Source organism: Typopeltis vanoorti, chromosome 8, assembly GCF_054136105.1.
Source record: "Typopeltis vanoorti isolate ZY-2024b chromosome 8, IOZ_Tvanoo_1.0, whole genome shotgun sequence".
NCBI lineage: Eukaryota > Metazoa > Arthropoda > Arachnida > Uropygi > Thelyphonidae > Typopeltis > Typopeltis vanoorti.
Window position 1 is genome coordinate 96,248,050 of NC_143556.1, and position 16,808 is coordinate 96,264,857.

Consider the following 16,808-nt stretch of genomic DNA (forward strand, 5'->3'; position numbering starts at 1 on the left):
AACTCAAAAAATCATCAGCGACTTCCCTACACATCAACCTAGACAAGAACAGCCCATAGGATTCCCATACCTTATATCAAAGGCATCTCCGAACGGTTCTCGAAAATTATGAAGAAATACAATCTTACTGCCACCTACAAACCCATCGACCGGATCCACAACCTGTTACCTTCGCCCAAAAACAAACTTTCATCTATGCTACTACCTGGTGTATACGAGGTTCCATGCTCCAGTAAACTCTCCTGTTATGGACAGACAGGCAGATCAGTTTTAAAACGCATTTCAGAACATCAAGACCATATCCGCCTCATCAAACCACAAAACTCAGGCCTCGATTAACACGGAGTTGAAAACCTAAACCACAAGATCCACTGGGAAAAGACAAAACTCCTACACAGATAAATATGAACGCTTATATAAAGAAAGTGCTGAATCCCTACTTCAGAGACCAAATCTAAACCGCAATGATGTTCTTTCCATCACTAAAGTATGGGAAATTGTCACACAAAATTGTGTAAAAATAACTTAATTGTAATTTAATTTAATTTTTTAATTTAATCTAATTTAAGTTCAGGCCGCAATGCGCCACTGCACGTAATTTGGATTCCATTGTACGTACGAGCCCTATCCTTGGAATCATTCTTAGTATTGTTCTACTGTTCTGATGATGTCCTAAGATACGTAGGACGAAATATTTACGTAATAAAAAACTTACTACTGTGGTTCACGTGTGTTAAATGTAGTCATTATAAAAAGGATACTTAAAAAAGTATTAGTTTTGTTAATACGTTTGATATAAACCTTATTATGCAGATGAAACAAAATTTGATTTTGAACTCTAGGTAGAGTAGAACCTGACCTTGTCTTTGAATTCTTGATATCGTAGAACCAAATTCTTCATTCGTTCATTACTTGCTACTACAGCCTTCTTGCATATTTTGGCATGAAATATAATTTCATGTCATAACAATTTTAACATTCATAACCGTTTTAACATGAAATATAATACCATCAGCATCTTACTTCTCTGCTCTTTTCTTCCTATGAAATCTCATTCCGCAGGTCCAACAACAACAACAGATAAAATGCTTCCATATCACTGAAAGGCCCGAAAGACAGTTTTGCGGCCCTTAACATCCAGTGCTTTACTTCAATGTCGTCTTGAGTGGATTGGCTCTGAATCCCAGCTTCTTCTTGAACTTTCCAATAATATTGGCTGTTCAAAATATCAGAATTGTCCACATGATATGAGGTGTACTGGAAGGGATACAGCTGTATGTCGCCCAAAGATCTGGACGACAAGCAACAAAGCAATACAGCTGTATTGCTTGGTTGTTTGTAACTCAGCTGTCTGTGAACTGAATGAGTGAGTTGTATCACTAAACTCAAAGCATTTTCACACGAACATTCATATTTCAATCACATTTTAAAATAATATTTTGAAAAGAATAATAAATATTGTCACGCAATAAGCAATATTTTTCCGCTTATCCTTCAGTCGATCGAAATGATTTGGACATTTCGATAAGAAAAAAACATTCGCTGCATAAATTAAAACCACATAAAACCTAAGGAGTCACAATTTACCATGGAAAACATTAAAATGTTGGGTTCAAATATAGCTCATTGCCTTCCCAGTCAAATGTAGCGGATATACAAAATTCCAGTGTTGTTGTTGTCTACCATACAAGGAAACACACAGATATTCGTCTCTGTGTATAAGAAGCCCGTTCAATGCACAGTACGGGCCTTACTCTTTGTCGTCCCATGTGTACTACTTCCTGCCTTTTAAACCTGACTATTATCTTTTGAAGAAATGCCATCGTTATATCTAATCTTGAAACAAGCAATAAATATCTAAAAATTAAAACAAAACTGTACCCCTCCCCTCTCTCTCTCTCTCTGAAACAGAGGTAGACAGATAGGCAGTCTTGATGAACTTACTAAGATAAATACACTTCCTCGCAGTTAGTTACTCAGAATGGAACAAACAACCTAATCCTCTTAGGGCATAAAATTATATTTCAAATTTCCAGATGATTATGTGACATGAGAATTTATTTAAATATAATAATTCGCGAATATGTCTATCCTTTGTTAAATTTAAGTTTTCCCGTCCATCTTTAGTATGTCTAGCGATATTGCAATCTTTTCCAGATACTTCTGAAGTGTTTAGTTAGTAGAAAATAAATCAAATTTGTTCGGGAAAGATATCATCTTTCTTTTTTGTTTCTTCTATCGCATCATCCGATCCTCTATTGTCCTTGTCAGCTTTTTTTTTCATAAGAGAGTAAGATATCGAAATGATATGTCTTGTTGACTTTCTGGTAGACGCTATTATTTAATGTAATTTCGACACTGGCACCAAGACCGCTTTACAACAAGGAAATAGTTTTTGAAAGGGGGTTTATTTCCAAGATAAATTTTATCTACCTCAAGAAAATGATCCTAACTAAATAAAGTAAATCTCGGAGGAAAAGAAAAAACAATTTCTTGTACCGTCAAATTTATTATAACATTGTTTTCAAGAATAAAATATCTCCACCTGACACCAATAAAAATTTGATACTGCAGAAAAAAAAAGACAGAGAAAGAGAGAGAGGGGGGGGATGAGAGGGAGGGAGAGAGTAAAAAAAGTGCAGTGGAACTGACATTCCATTATTGAAAGGCTGAGAACAAGAGTGCCTGATAAACGCGAACAACGCAACAAGCTAAAAATCTCAGCTGTAGTAGAGTGGACATGACCGGGTTATTAAATGTCTTGTGCAAGGAATTCGTTCGCACAGCGAGTTGGGTAAGTGATGCTTAGAGAGAATCATGTTTGACCTCTTTCCGCGCTGACTAAGTAAATTCCGCCACTCAATGGGGTGTGTGTGTATGTGCGGGTAGAAGTTTAAACAACTCGGATATCTCCTTTGGCAATCTGTGAGTATTGGAATTTGTGAAATGTCATACTGTCAGTGTTCAACTCCGGTCCATTTGACTGTTTCCTGCATGAACATAAAGAGAACCGTAAAAGCTGCCTTCATAGTAAATGACACGATCTACCTTAAATGTATGGTGAGCCAGATGTTCTGTGCCATCTTAGAATGAAAGAGTCGCAAAAGTAGATCCAGTGTAAAATGATGGCTTTTGACTTCGCCTGAAGAAGACTTCAGTCTCATACGAAAAACGTAAATTGATTATCGTGATATTTCTCCTAATAGTTTTTAACATAAGATTTTATTTTGGTCTTTTACGCAGTTTATAGGCTCGTATTTAATTCTGAATTTCAAATAATCATATTTTTATTAAAAGAAAGAAAATAGCCGGTATTGTTTTATAGCTAAGTCATGCATCTTGGCTCTAAAACAGCCTCTTTTTTGAATTGTTAATGCAGAATATCCGCGGCCGGAAATAACCCAACTAAGACGGGTAGAGCGAGAATGTCCAGCCAGCGAGTATTCCACATTAGCGACTCATCTTCATTAAATATCCTATCATTTGCTAACGTGATTTTTAAATTCTTAAAACAACTTTTGATTTATTTTAGTAATAGGTATTATAAATTAGGAATTGCACATTATTATGAATTATTTACCCTACATATTATTCATTGGATATATCTCGCATACTCATAATTAACATACAAATACACGAAATTACATACAAATGAACGAAACAAAAATATGTTTTGCACGAATGAATTATTGTTAATGAATAATAGTTCATTCTTCAGATATTTTCCATAATTCTCTTGAAGCTCGCAAAAGACAAGTTGTGTAATACGATACATCGCTTCTTCCCTCTCGAATGATAGGCTGTTAGTGGACTCAGAATGCTTTCAGAGTTTACACTCACTGATTCTGGTCTCTCTCTCTGTCTCCCTCTCTTTCTCAGATGGGTAAATGGTTTATTTATTTCTTGTGAAAAATCAAATAAGTTATCAATTTTAAATTTCCTTTAGCTGACGAAGTTTTACTCTTGGATTATTTACGATGGTAAAGGCAAAAACCAACGGGTCTGATTATGATAGCTGAATTAAGATCTAGGATTTAAAAATGCATTAAATAAACGAAATACAATTAAAATAGCAAATAATCGAAACATGTTCTAGGATTTAATCGCACTGGGTGAAAAGTAAAGCTTGTTTCAAGAATAGATATAACGATGGCTCCAAGTTTGAACATTAGGATCACGGCAAATTTATTTAAAAATTATTTCCGAAGAGAATCTCTTACTTTAAAATGTTCTTAATCTAAGTACAGAGAAATAAGACAGAGAATATTAGATTAAAATTATCTAAGAAGATAAATATAGTTTCTTAGAAGTTGTATATAATTTTATTTATAATGCATTTAATTTTATAATTTTATTTATATTTTTGGTTGCAGTTTATTTTTGACAAATTTTGTCTAAAAGTGTCTCTAAAGAACACAAAAATATAATGCATTTTGTGTTTCTTTGTATTTTGTATATGTGGACACGGATATGTGGTGTCATCTGCTAACCACGTGACATCCAGTATTTCATTCTGAGTAACGTGATTTATTCAGTAGGTTAGGACCTATCGTTCATTTTTCATAAGCCGACGAAAAATCAGTGAGCTGACGATTAAATGCTATGTTGTTTCCGGATGGCTGTCACGACTACGTTGATCTAGCGACACATCAGTGTTCCTTAAGTACTGTTAAAGGAAGACGAAGACGTTTGACAAGTATGAGGAATTACAAGTTAGACTTCTTAATTTTAGCACTTACGACATCAGTTTTGCTGTTTTTGACAGTAAAGCTAAATAACAGGTCTTGTGAATTAACACAGATTAGTTGAACGAATGTGTATTGAGTTTTTGATATGCTGGAGCTTATTGTAAGTGTTTAGAAAATGTTCGGAATTTTGGTGATAGTATTTGGAAAATGTTAGCTTTGATAGCAGTGAATTAATGTAAATGAGTATTTTTAGAGAGACAGATAGAGAGGAAGGGAAGAAGGGAGTGTAAGATGGTTCATTATTAATGACTAATCGTGAACCATCGTGTAGTGAAGATTAACACGGTATTAGCATGAGATGAGAGTCAAACCCTCACTTCCGTTGATCTGCTACGTGTGTAGATTATATGTCCTCTGATGTTTGACTATTCTTTTTGATAAGAAACCCTGTCACCTGCAGATGACACCAACGTACCCACTTTCAGCACTTAGCCCTTATAAAAGTTCTTCAACCTCTAGACGGGATCCAATCCTTGCCCCTGATTTATGGATCTTGTTGCTAATTGGGAGTGACGTATTATGCATATTTTTATTAGTACTAAATACTCATAACGAACTGTTTATTATTAATTCCAGCAATATAGATTTAATTTTAAAAAATCGCTTAGGAGTTTAATGTGTAAATAAACGTACACCTGTAGATGTGGGTAATTTATTATTATATGATACCCCCAGGGAGTCCAAAGACTCATCGAGGGAGAGCACCTACTCTACACCACCGCCATCTACTGGCCACCACCACTAGTATTTTCACAGACAATCATAAATATCTATGCCCACGGCGGGATTCGAACCCGCAGCCTCTTGGTTGGAGAGCGGTTACGCTAACCACTCGGCTCGGCCAACTAGGCTGGCATTTCTTTACGTGTGATGTTCATTTTATTCCCATAAAACAATCCTATCGATGCGTAATTACTAATTCTTATGTTTAAATAAAATCAAAAATATCAATGATTTTAGTGTAACAATGTAATTGCTACTAGATTAACAGTAGGCTGCCAATTGATTAATATTGGTTTCTCTATGCGTGGCAGTGGGTTGTAGTGACAAGCAATGATTCTATAGGTTAAATCACTAGATATGTTGCATACTTAGTTATATCAATAACATACTCAGTGAAGAACCAAGATTTAACCTTTAATCATGGATCATATGAGGACAAACGATATTTCCTAAATAGCAGGCTCATGATCTAAATAACCAAGAAAAATACTTACTACCAAATACGTATCAGACCAATTGCGATTTGTAAATGGTTTTAGAGGATTTCTCTGTAACTGAGAATTCGACACCATCAAAAATATCGCATTCAGTTATAGATGTTTCACAAAGTAATATGAGTGGGACAAAAATTAATCAGTATTGTTAGAGAATTAGTTAACAGAATTAGGAACCATTATTTATTTATTTTCTTTAGAAATTAAAAAACAAATTGCGCAAAAAGGGAAACATACTTAGAAAGCAAACCTTTTTAATATCCATTCTGTTTTAGATTTGTATTTTGTTTGCTAGTTTTAGGCTTTTAGAAAACTTACGTCTGACTGACGTTTTCGCTACTGAAGGATTAGCTACCATGGCAACGAGTCAAGCGTCCATTTTGCCTGCAAAAAGCAGAAATAAGTACAGTCTCAATCCACAGTAAGGCTCCAACCACTGTCTTTCTCCTAAGGGCTAACTCTACTTTGCGGGAGGACAACAGTTAACAGTTCTCCCCCCCCCCCCTTCCATGCAAAGTAATTCCATGAGATTCTCACTGTTACAAGTAAGGCTATTATTCAAATAACGTTTTCTGAAGAGAGATAAATAATAATTTATACAATATATCAGTAGTTGTAAAACAAGAAGATATATTTAAAACTCGCAATTCATATTATCCTAACAAAGATGTAATTCACAGCTCAAGATCTGAAAGTTGCAGGCATTATGTGGAAAATATTATACGTTTCATCCTTCTACTCAAAGTTCAGTTTTCTAATTACAGACCTTTCTCAAAACATGTATACACGCACTACACTGGCATCATGACTGACTCTGAATTCCTAAATTGAAAACCAAAATTTATCAGTGGAAACATCGAGCTAGCTGTTTCTTATAGATATATCCACACGAAGAAAAAAAAATTTCCTAGAGACCTGACCATGAATCCAAATAACAAGCTCAGGTGTATACGTAATATACATCTCCAGACATTCTCATTAATATAGCACATCTTTTCAACCGTTAAGTGATTTACTCCTAAACTTATTTGTAATTCTGTGCTCCTGAATATTTATATCGCTGAGAATAACAATAGGAAATAATTAACATAGCGAGTAGTCAACGCTTGGAGTTGTGTACCCGAAGTGTGCATTGAATAACACATCACAATAACCAGATTAATATTTCAAACTGAAATGAGATGAACAGTCAACAATAGTTAGTGATATTATCACGGAACAGATACACAATCCATTCTAAATAATGACAGCCCCGTTATCGTGCAGTAATCTGTGCCATATGTCTATGAGGACTATTATCGTAGAGCAGCTAAATATGATAAGGAAGGTGTGTGATGTATACTGTTTATTCGAAGTTGCAGATCAATTTGGCAATGGACATGAAATGATAGACTTAGGAAAAGGCATGATTATAGGGTACTGGTTGAAGAGTGCCAGTATCTAGGACACCGCCAATATTGTAGGCTATCCGTGGAATGTTGAAGTTAGAATGTTCCAAGAGGGATATTGGACAGAACAGCAGTCGCCTGGCCAATAGTGATCGCCCATACCTTATGGATGCTCCTGGTGAACGCATACTGTCCTGCCTTCTGCAAGCCGCCGATAGATGAAAAACTTGGGAATGGCTGACCATGGAATTTTACCAGGGATGTAAGGTAGTTTCCTAGACCATAATCCAACGTATCATGAGTATCAACCTTAGAAGTAGGTATCAAGTCAGGACACCCTGCTTATTATCGACTACTACGTGTACAGTTTGCATTAAGAGACGTTATTGAACTACCGAAGACTGATTCTAGTTATGCTGCTGTGTGGACGATAAACGTGAAACCTAGGGAGAGAAATAACTTCAGTGTCAAGGTGCAGCAGAAACAGGAGAATTAACATTATGGTATGGGGATGTTTATTAGGAATCTCTAATCTTTTTGAGTCCCAGTACTCATAAACTGCACTGTGAATGATGAAAATATCCATCCATTGTGGCTGTCTTCCGAGATGGTACAGCTGCATTCCAGGGAAAAATGCTTCATACGACTTTACGAATTACTTGAGAATTGTTCACTAGACACAACAGATATTTTCAGCTGAATTCTACGGATTTAAATTCCTTAGAACATCTCTGGAATTGACTGAGTCGAAAGACTCAGCATTTAAATCCTCCACTCCACACCTGCAGATATACAGGAAGCAATTATGACAATGTGCGCTAAGGACACCTCCTACGACGTTTAAAGGTTTTATACAGTCAATTTCATGTTGCGTAGCGATAGTTCTGGCATCAAAACGGGTGCAGCTACGAACTACTAGGAGAGTGATCCTAATATTTTGATTATACAGTGGTATTTTATGTTAGAAGCCAGGTTGTGGGTATATTTATATTAAAATTATAACTGATATTCGTTGAATAGAATATATCAAACATTTTTAGATGGAGAGGCTTTTTGGTCCTTTTTTTAATTCAAATTGACTACTTGATCAAAAAAAGTCATTTCGATCGTGCACGCCGAAGGATGAATACCCGAAAAGAGTCAAAATACAGTAGTTTAGAAGAAAAGGATCTGTTATAAACTAGTAAGCATTCTTTAGTTTATAATTGGCAAGGTGCTATAAAATATAAAACTTCGTAAGTAACGTTCACCCAATATACGACCAGGTTAGCTGAAAACACTGACTCAGAGTAGATGCCCTTGAGAATTCATGGTGCCTCATCTTTCTCTCTGACAGACAATAGAGAATCTGTGTTTATAGATTCAAATGGACAGAAACAGTCGCTTCTTTCCACAATACTGTACTTTGTTAAGAATAAACATCGCTAATTAGAACGGACAAAATTATATAAAATCTGAAACGTATAGCAGGACAGCAGGGAAATCACCTCTTCCAGTTTGATGGACGATTTTAATTTTAAGTACGGAGGATGTGTGAAGGAACCTTAATACATTCAGTGAGGGATGTTTCATCGGTGAAGTTTGATGGTACAGTGTAATTATATGAGATTGCTTCTCAGATTTGGATAAGTTCTACTGGTCGTAATGCATAAACTGCTGCTAGCTTCTAAATGTGTGTATTGAGCAGTTCAACACGTTCAGCGTGCATCAATGTAGACCAGCTTAGTTGACATCTTCCACTGATAGATGTTCCTAAAGGCTTTTTAGATGATAGAACGGTCATGATATATCATATATTTATTTTCTAGCCAGTTTGAGAGATAAAAAATCCTAGTTGCTGGGAGGAAAACCAATTCCACCTCCTGATGAAACCGACCACAACTTACTTCATCTCAAAATCCCTTCTTATCGTCCTAGACGAGATTAGAACTCAGATCTTTCTAAATAAGAAGTGTCCTTAATACTATCTGAGCTACGGTGGTTTTTTTTCACTCAGCAATGATGTCAGTTTGTGGTATGAAAATAATATTGGAATATTATAGGGAACCGAAAGTTCCCTGTAATATTTTAATATTCCAATACCGATCTGTGATTGAATTTGTCTAGAAATCTCATCAAAATGTGTTTTCAAATTAAATTAATCCCTTATTTCAATGATATTCATTAATATACTTAATTATATTAATAATTATTATTGTAAATATTATATTATATTTCAGTTTATTTACGGAACAGAAATAGATTTATAATTTTTTATAAAAATTGAATATTATTAATATACCTTTTTAAATTTTTTACACAATATTACATATTCTACCAAGTTGTCTGACTCAAAATGTATGGTTGGGACCTGATTCCCAGAAAAGTCCTTTTTAGGACTTCCAGGGTGACAAATGGCAATGCTATAGCCAATGAAGTTTTAACTGAGGCTCGGCTATTGCCGTTACCCAGCCATGACCAGAGCTTTTTAGCTCAATAACACTCTATCCATACAGATTTACTTCATTCAGATGACGGGATAAAGAGTCAAGGACTCAGTCCATCGCCCAGTTCTTTTAAGAACTTTAAGAACTCAAAATGTATTGGTATCGTGTGCATTGTTGCCATTTTCCATTATGATGTCCTTACAGTTTTAATAGTGTATCTCCTGAATTGGAGGTCCATCTCCACCATCACCTCCAAGTCCTTAAGCTCCTCTTCCTTCTGAAGCATCTCTCCATTCCATTCTAGTCCACTCTCTTACACATTGATGCAGTCTATTGGGTGGTCAATCGACCGTGAGATGCGGTGATTGATTCATTCAATCCAATACCCTTGGAGGGTAATGGATGGCAATGTTGTAGCCAATGAAGTTCTAACGGAGGCTCGACTATTACTATTACCCTCCTACCATGATCAGAGCTTTATATAGCTCAATAACCCCTTATCCTTACACTGTCCTCTACAGATAACGGGGAAGATGAAAAGCATTCTTGCTTCGCCCCTTTAAGCCAGTCCTTATAAGGACTATAAGGACTCAAAAGTCATTATATCTGATAACTTTCATCCTATGGTGTCGAGATGGTCTGAATATTTCAGACCAAATACAAAAAATAAAAGAGCTTTTTTTAAAATATACAAAAAATAAGAGTTTTTTTTAAAATATGTTCTTCGCGGTATATTATTGTTTTTTTTTTTTGATTGCTGAGGCTAATTTTATAGTAACTTTTATTTAAAGAGGACTATACGAAATGCGCAATATATGGTTTTAAATATTCAGGTATATAACATGATATAAATATTCAACCCAATAATATCATTTTATAATGGCATAATTAAAAATTATAAGGAATGGTGCAAGTACGACTTCTGATCAGCAGTAAAAAAAAAAAAAGGCAAAATTATTTTTTGATTGTTTTGCATGGACTAACATCAGTGTAGGAACCCGTATAGAAGTATTACATGAATTTTATTTTATTTTTCAATAAATTAAAATTTTATGTTTTGTGGTATCTTCGTGAGAGTTTGTCGTGCAATTCCATACTAAACAAATATTGACATCATCATAATTTATGCATGAAAACAAAGCCATTTATTTCGTAGCCGGTTAGAAAAGAGGACAAGGAATAACATTTTAGGTGGAAAATGTTAAAATAGCTTCTCTAAAAGATAATTTTCAAGGTAGAATGAAGTTCAGAATTTACCTTATTTTATCATTATTTTTTTCTGTTGACTGCCTACAGATTATACAACCGAGGACCACGTGAGGTCTTCGACCGCGGTTGCTCTAAACTAGTGAAACGTGTTTTTGGAATTCCTTTTACAGTCAAATTGAATGCTCATCGATTCACTTCGTCTAGTCATCTTTCCTCCTCAATTCTATGGAACAGTCTTCCTCATGAAGTACTTCAAAGGAATACAATCTTCAGAAGTTCCAGAATATCAACAGATTACTCTATTCGAGATCCTGCCCTCATATGGCATTGTTTGTTATAGGTTCTTTTGCCTTTCGTGTGAGGAACAAATATAAAACATTAAAATCAATATTTTGATTAAAATCAGTTATTCTAAATAGAAATATTGGTAGCTTGGTTTCCACTGAAAAATTCCATCCATTTTTTATCAAGGAAAAAGCATTTTTAGAAAAGGGATCTTAACACAAATTGTTTACATTGGTGTGATTCCTTTCTTTTAGGTTTCTTTTAGATTTAGATTTTAGATTTATTTATTTATTTTTATTTATTTTATTTTTTTAGATTTTCTTTTAGATTCCTTTCTTTCTTTTATTGTTGTGATGACTTGGATTCAGTAACCTCATCTGTATAATGTATTAACATTAGTTTGTGAAGATTGTGCTTATAAACCAATCATTGTATCAGATCTTTGAATCATGTAGTGTTTTATTAAACAATTTTCTATGTGAGAAATTTTTCTCTTCAAAAAGTTTTAAACTAAATCTTCAAAACGAGAGAAAATCATTAAAAAATGTATAAAGATCTTTGATTTTTTTAAAAATGGCTTGAATTAATATTTTATTTTTGCTAAATATATTTTTCACGGAAAAATTAGAAGAATACCATACTTGAAAAAAAAATTGGTGCACATTTTTTTTTTTTTTTTTAACGTAACTTGATTTTTGTGTTCCCAAATGTGCTCTTTGAAGAATCTGCGTGCAGCATACTTAGGCTTGTCGTATTACAGACGTAAGTCGGATGATACACAGCGCACGTTGCCTTGGTGGAAGCTGAGCTTCTATGTAAACCACCTTGTTATGATAGACGGGAAAGATGTGTTTGGCCACGTAAATCGTGCAGAATAAAATATTTGAAGACACGCCAGCTGCCAAGTGATGATGCCAAGGATTGTGGCTTCCCACTGGCGTTACTTCGTTCTGCATTTTGAAACAACAAAGAGAACTATGTTTACAGAAAAAATATTCCATAATAAAAGTATTCTCACCACTTTTCATTTTCTTGGGAATTCAGATGCAATTGGAACCTCAGGAAGGTCACTGCGATTTTTCTTATTCTTTCTTTAATTTCTAAAAAAAGGAGGTGTTATTATTTACATAGATACATTAATGGAATTACTTTCATTTTGATTCTGTAACCAATAATATTAAGTCGAATTATCTTTGCAAGAAAAATGAAGAAAAAATATTGAAAAAATATGAAAAAAAATAAAATAATTAAGAAATGGAAAAAGAATATATATATATATATATATATATATATATATATGGGAATAAATTTTTAACTTGGGTATATTGTATATTAGGATAACCAAGCAAATTTATATGCTTGGTTATTTTAGCTCCTAATCCCAAGTATGCAAACAATTAAGTTTGCGCCTGAAACAAAGTTCAAGTCTAAAGATGGTACAACACCAGGGCAACTCATTGTAAAGGCGGTTAAAGCTTTGATCACTATTCTTAGTATTTTCCATTTAGTATTTTTCACTACCCAGACTGGTCGAAACCGGTCTGGGTAGTGACCCCACCCATAATGCATTGCAGTATACATCTTCTAGTGAGATGTGCTTTACATTATGGAAAATACTAAGAATAGTGATCAAAGCTTTAACCACCTTTACAATGAGTTGCCCTGGTGTTGTACCATCTTTAGACTTGAACTTTGTTTCAGGCGCAAACTTAATTGTTTGCATACTTGGGATTAGGAGCTAAAATAACCAAGCATATAAATTTGCTTGGTTATCCTAATATATATATATACAGTAAAACCCGTTTTTTACACTTTTCAGGGGACTGATGGAAAAAGTGCAAATAGCAGGAAAGTGTAAATAGTAGGAAATGTAAAAAAACAGTTAAAAAGGCTAAAAGATGACTTACTGCTAGTATGTGAGTGTCCACACTAGATTACAAAATTTAATAACTGAAAATAAATGAATTTATAATTACTTACATTTATCTATTTAAAAAAATCTTTAATTGTTGATTGTTTGCTTTTCGTTTTTTTTTTTTTTTTTTTTTTTTTTTTTTTGACTTAGCGCCAGATTGCTTTGCATTGAGTTCAATGCTTGACCTGTTTTATTACTATCGTGTTCAAAGTGGACACGGATAGTCCACGATCTTATGCGAAATGCACACGTTGTTCCGGCATGCCAATTTACACGTCGCAGAATTTCCATCTTTTCTTCTACCGAAATACATTTTCTGTCTTTTTTTCTCCATGTTACTAACATGGATAATCCACCACCGCAACTTGAAAGCAACTTTCACACGCTAAATTACGTTGCAGAAATTCTGCAATATCAATTCGTACTGTGATTGAAAAATCACGGTATCGCTCATCACCACAGTACTGCTGCATGCGCGCAAGTCACCGTGATGGCGGAAACGAAACTGCAGCCAAAAGCAACGCCACCTGAGAACAGAAATGCGCAGATTTCCGCTGAAATCGATTCGAAAATCGGTATTGTCACCGAGAAAAAAAAATGCAAATCACGGGAAATAACGTCCACATCAAGTTGTTAATGGAGGGAAAACAATACATCGTGAGAATATGCCTTAAGATGGGACCAACAGAAAATGACGTAAATGGCAGGAAAACGTAAGTTGCGGGAACGTAAAAAAGGGTTTTATTGTACGTTGATTTTTTTTTCAATTAGTTATACTATATATTAAAGAAACCAAGAAATTATATTCTTGGTTTAGATCCGTTATCCATTAAACAAACAAATTTTGTCTATAATTTCTTGGGATCTTTAATGTACAATAAAAATTAAATAATAAAACCTAATATGTCTTTCTTTTCTGGAGTATTTTAGTAATACGATATGACACCTTTTAAATATTTGTATATGAAAATATATGATTTCGTAATGAATTTAGTAATGATTAAGAGGAGGAAGATGAACAATCGACCGTGAGATGCGGTGATTGATTCATTCAATCCAATACCTTTGGAGGGTAATGGATGACAATGCTGTAGCCAATGAAGTTCTAACTGAGGCTTGGCTATTGCTGTTACCCTCATGCCATGATCAGAGCTTTAATTGCTCAATAACACCTTATCCCTACACTGTCCTCTACAGATAACGGGGAATATGAAAAGCATTCTTGCTTCGCCCCTTTAAGCCAGTCCTTATAAGGAAGTAATGATCATTGATCCTTGGAGGTAATGGATGACAATGCTGTAGCCAATAAAGTTCTAACTGAGGCTCGGCTATTGCTGTTACCCTCATGCCATGATCAGAGCTTTAATTGCTTAATAACACCTTATCCCTACACTATCCTCTACAGATAACGGGGAATATGAAAAGCATTCTTGCTTCGCCCTTTAAGCCAGTCCTTATAAGGATAAGTAATGATCAAGGGTTTGGAATCAATCGACCATGAGATGCAGTGATTGATCCATTTAATCCAATACCCTTGGAAGGTAATGGATAGCAATGCTGTAGCCAATGAAGTTCTAACTGAGGCTCGGCTATTGCTGTTACCATCCTGCCATGATCAGAGCTTTAATAATAGCTCAATAACACCTTATCCCTACACTGTCCTCTACAGATAACGGGGAATATGAAAAGCATTCTTGCTTCGCCCCTTTAAGCCAGTCCTTATAAGGAAGTAATGATCATTGATCCTTGGAGGGTAATGGATGGCAATGCTGTAGCTAATGAAGTTCTAACTGAGGCTCGGCTATTGCTGTTAATCTCCTGCCATGATCAGAGCTTTAATTGCTTAATAACACCTTATCCATACACTGTCATCTACAGATAACGGGGAAGATGAAGAGCATTCTTGCTTCGCCTCTTTAAGCCAGTCCTTCTTAAGGACTTTAATAAGTAGTGATCATTGAGGAATGAATCGAATCAATCGACCATGAGATGCGGTGATTGATCCATTTAATCCAATACCCTTCGAGGGTAATGGATGGCAATGCTGTAGCCAATGAAGTTCTAACTGAGGCTCGGCTATTGCTGTTACCCTCCTGCCATGATCAGAGCTTTAATAGCTCAATAACACCTTATCCCTACACTGTCCTCTACAGATAACGGGGAAGATGAAAAGCATTCTTGCTTCACCCCTTTAAGCCAGTCCTTATAAGGACTATAAGTAGTGATCATTTAGGGTCACCCAATGAGGTCCCTCTCGCCTACTATATCGCCTATATATTAGCCAACATTTTTTTCGACGATTTTGAACAAAAGGCAATCTGCTATTTTAGTTTAAAACCAAGAATTTGGCTTAGATATGTGGACGATATATTCCTCATATGGGAGCATAGTATTGAGAATCTTCACAGGTTTCTCAACCACTTAAACAACCTCCATCAGGATATCAAATTGACCATGGAGATTGAAGAAAATAGTTCCCTCTGTTTCCTAGATGTTAAACTAGGAAATCAATAAAATGATTGAATCAATAAAAGTCTTTATATTTAGAAAGCCAACACACACGGACAGATATTTGCATGCGTCCTCACATCACTATCCAGCGCAAAAGTTGGGTATTATATCAAATCTTTCGAATCGTACAAGATGTGCACTGTCAGATGAAGAAGAACTAAAAAAAGAACTACAACATCTGAAATGGACCTTTAAAAGCAATGGCTACTCTTTAAAAAGTATCAACAAACAATGATCCCACCGTCAACGTAGCAACGTAGAGACACAGGACGACTCCAAAGGTTGTATCTCCTTGCCATATATCAGCACACTATTCAAAAAACTGAGTAGAATCTTAAAGAAATTTAATATAACGTGCTTCTCGATTCTTCCAAAAATAAGATCAAGTTTCAGCAACTACAAACAATCTCACAACCTTCTACAATTCCCAGGTGTATACAAAGTCACATGTGAGTGCAGAAAACCTTACTATGGTCAAACGGAGAAATCTATCCTCCTACGTCTCGAGGAACACCAGGGAGACATTGCTTACAAGAGAACCAGAGCTAGTGCCCTATCAGGCCATGTCCTCTTTTCAATAAACACGAACAACGAAAGTTGCCAACATGAAGTGAATTGGACAACAACTTCAAACCTACACATTTGCCACGATGAGGTAGAACGCCGCATTGTCGAGTCAAAAGAAATCACCTTGGACCCTCTTCATATGAACAATAATCTCAGCTATAATTTGCCTGACTCTTTCAGCTCTACTATCAGATACTAGAGATCGCGTGGTTCCACACACACACACGCACAAGTGTACAACAATAGAATTTTAGCACGGACGTTTAGCTCAAGTTCATAATAACTGTAATTTACAGTCAAATATTATAGCTTTATAATTGTATAGCTTTAGAGTGTCTCAATGTTTTTTCCAGTGTCTTTTAATAGTTTTCTATGTTCTTAACGCCTGATGAAATCAATTCCGACGAAACATGTTGCGTTTTCAAATAAATCTCAATTTGTTATAATTCTCGGATTTTTAGTCAGTTTATATTAAAATGAATATATATATATACATGCCCGTAAGGATATGTCCGTTGCATTATGGGAGACTAAGGCAAATG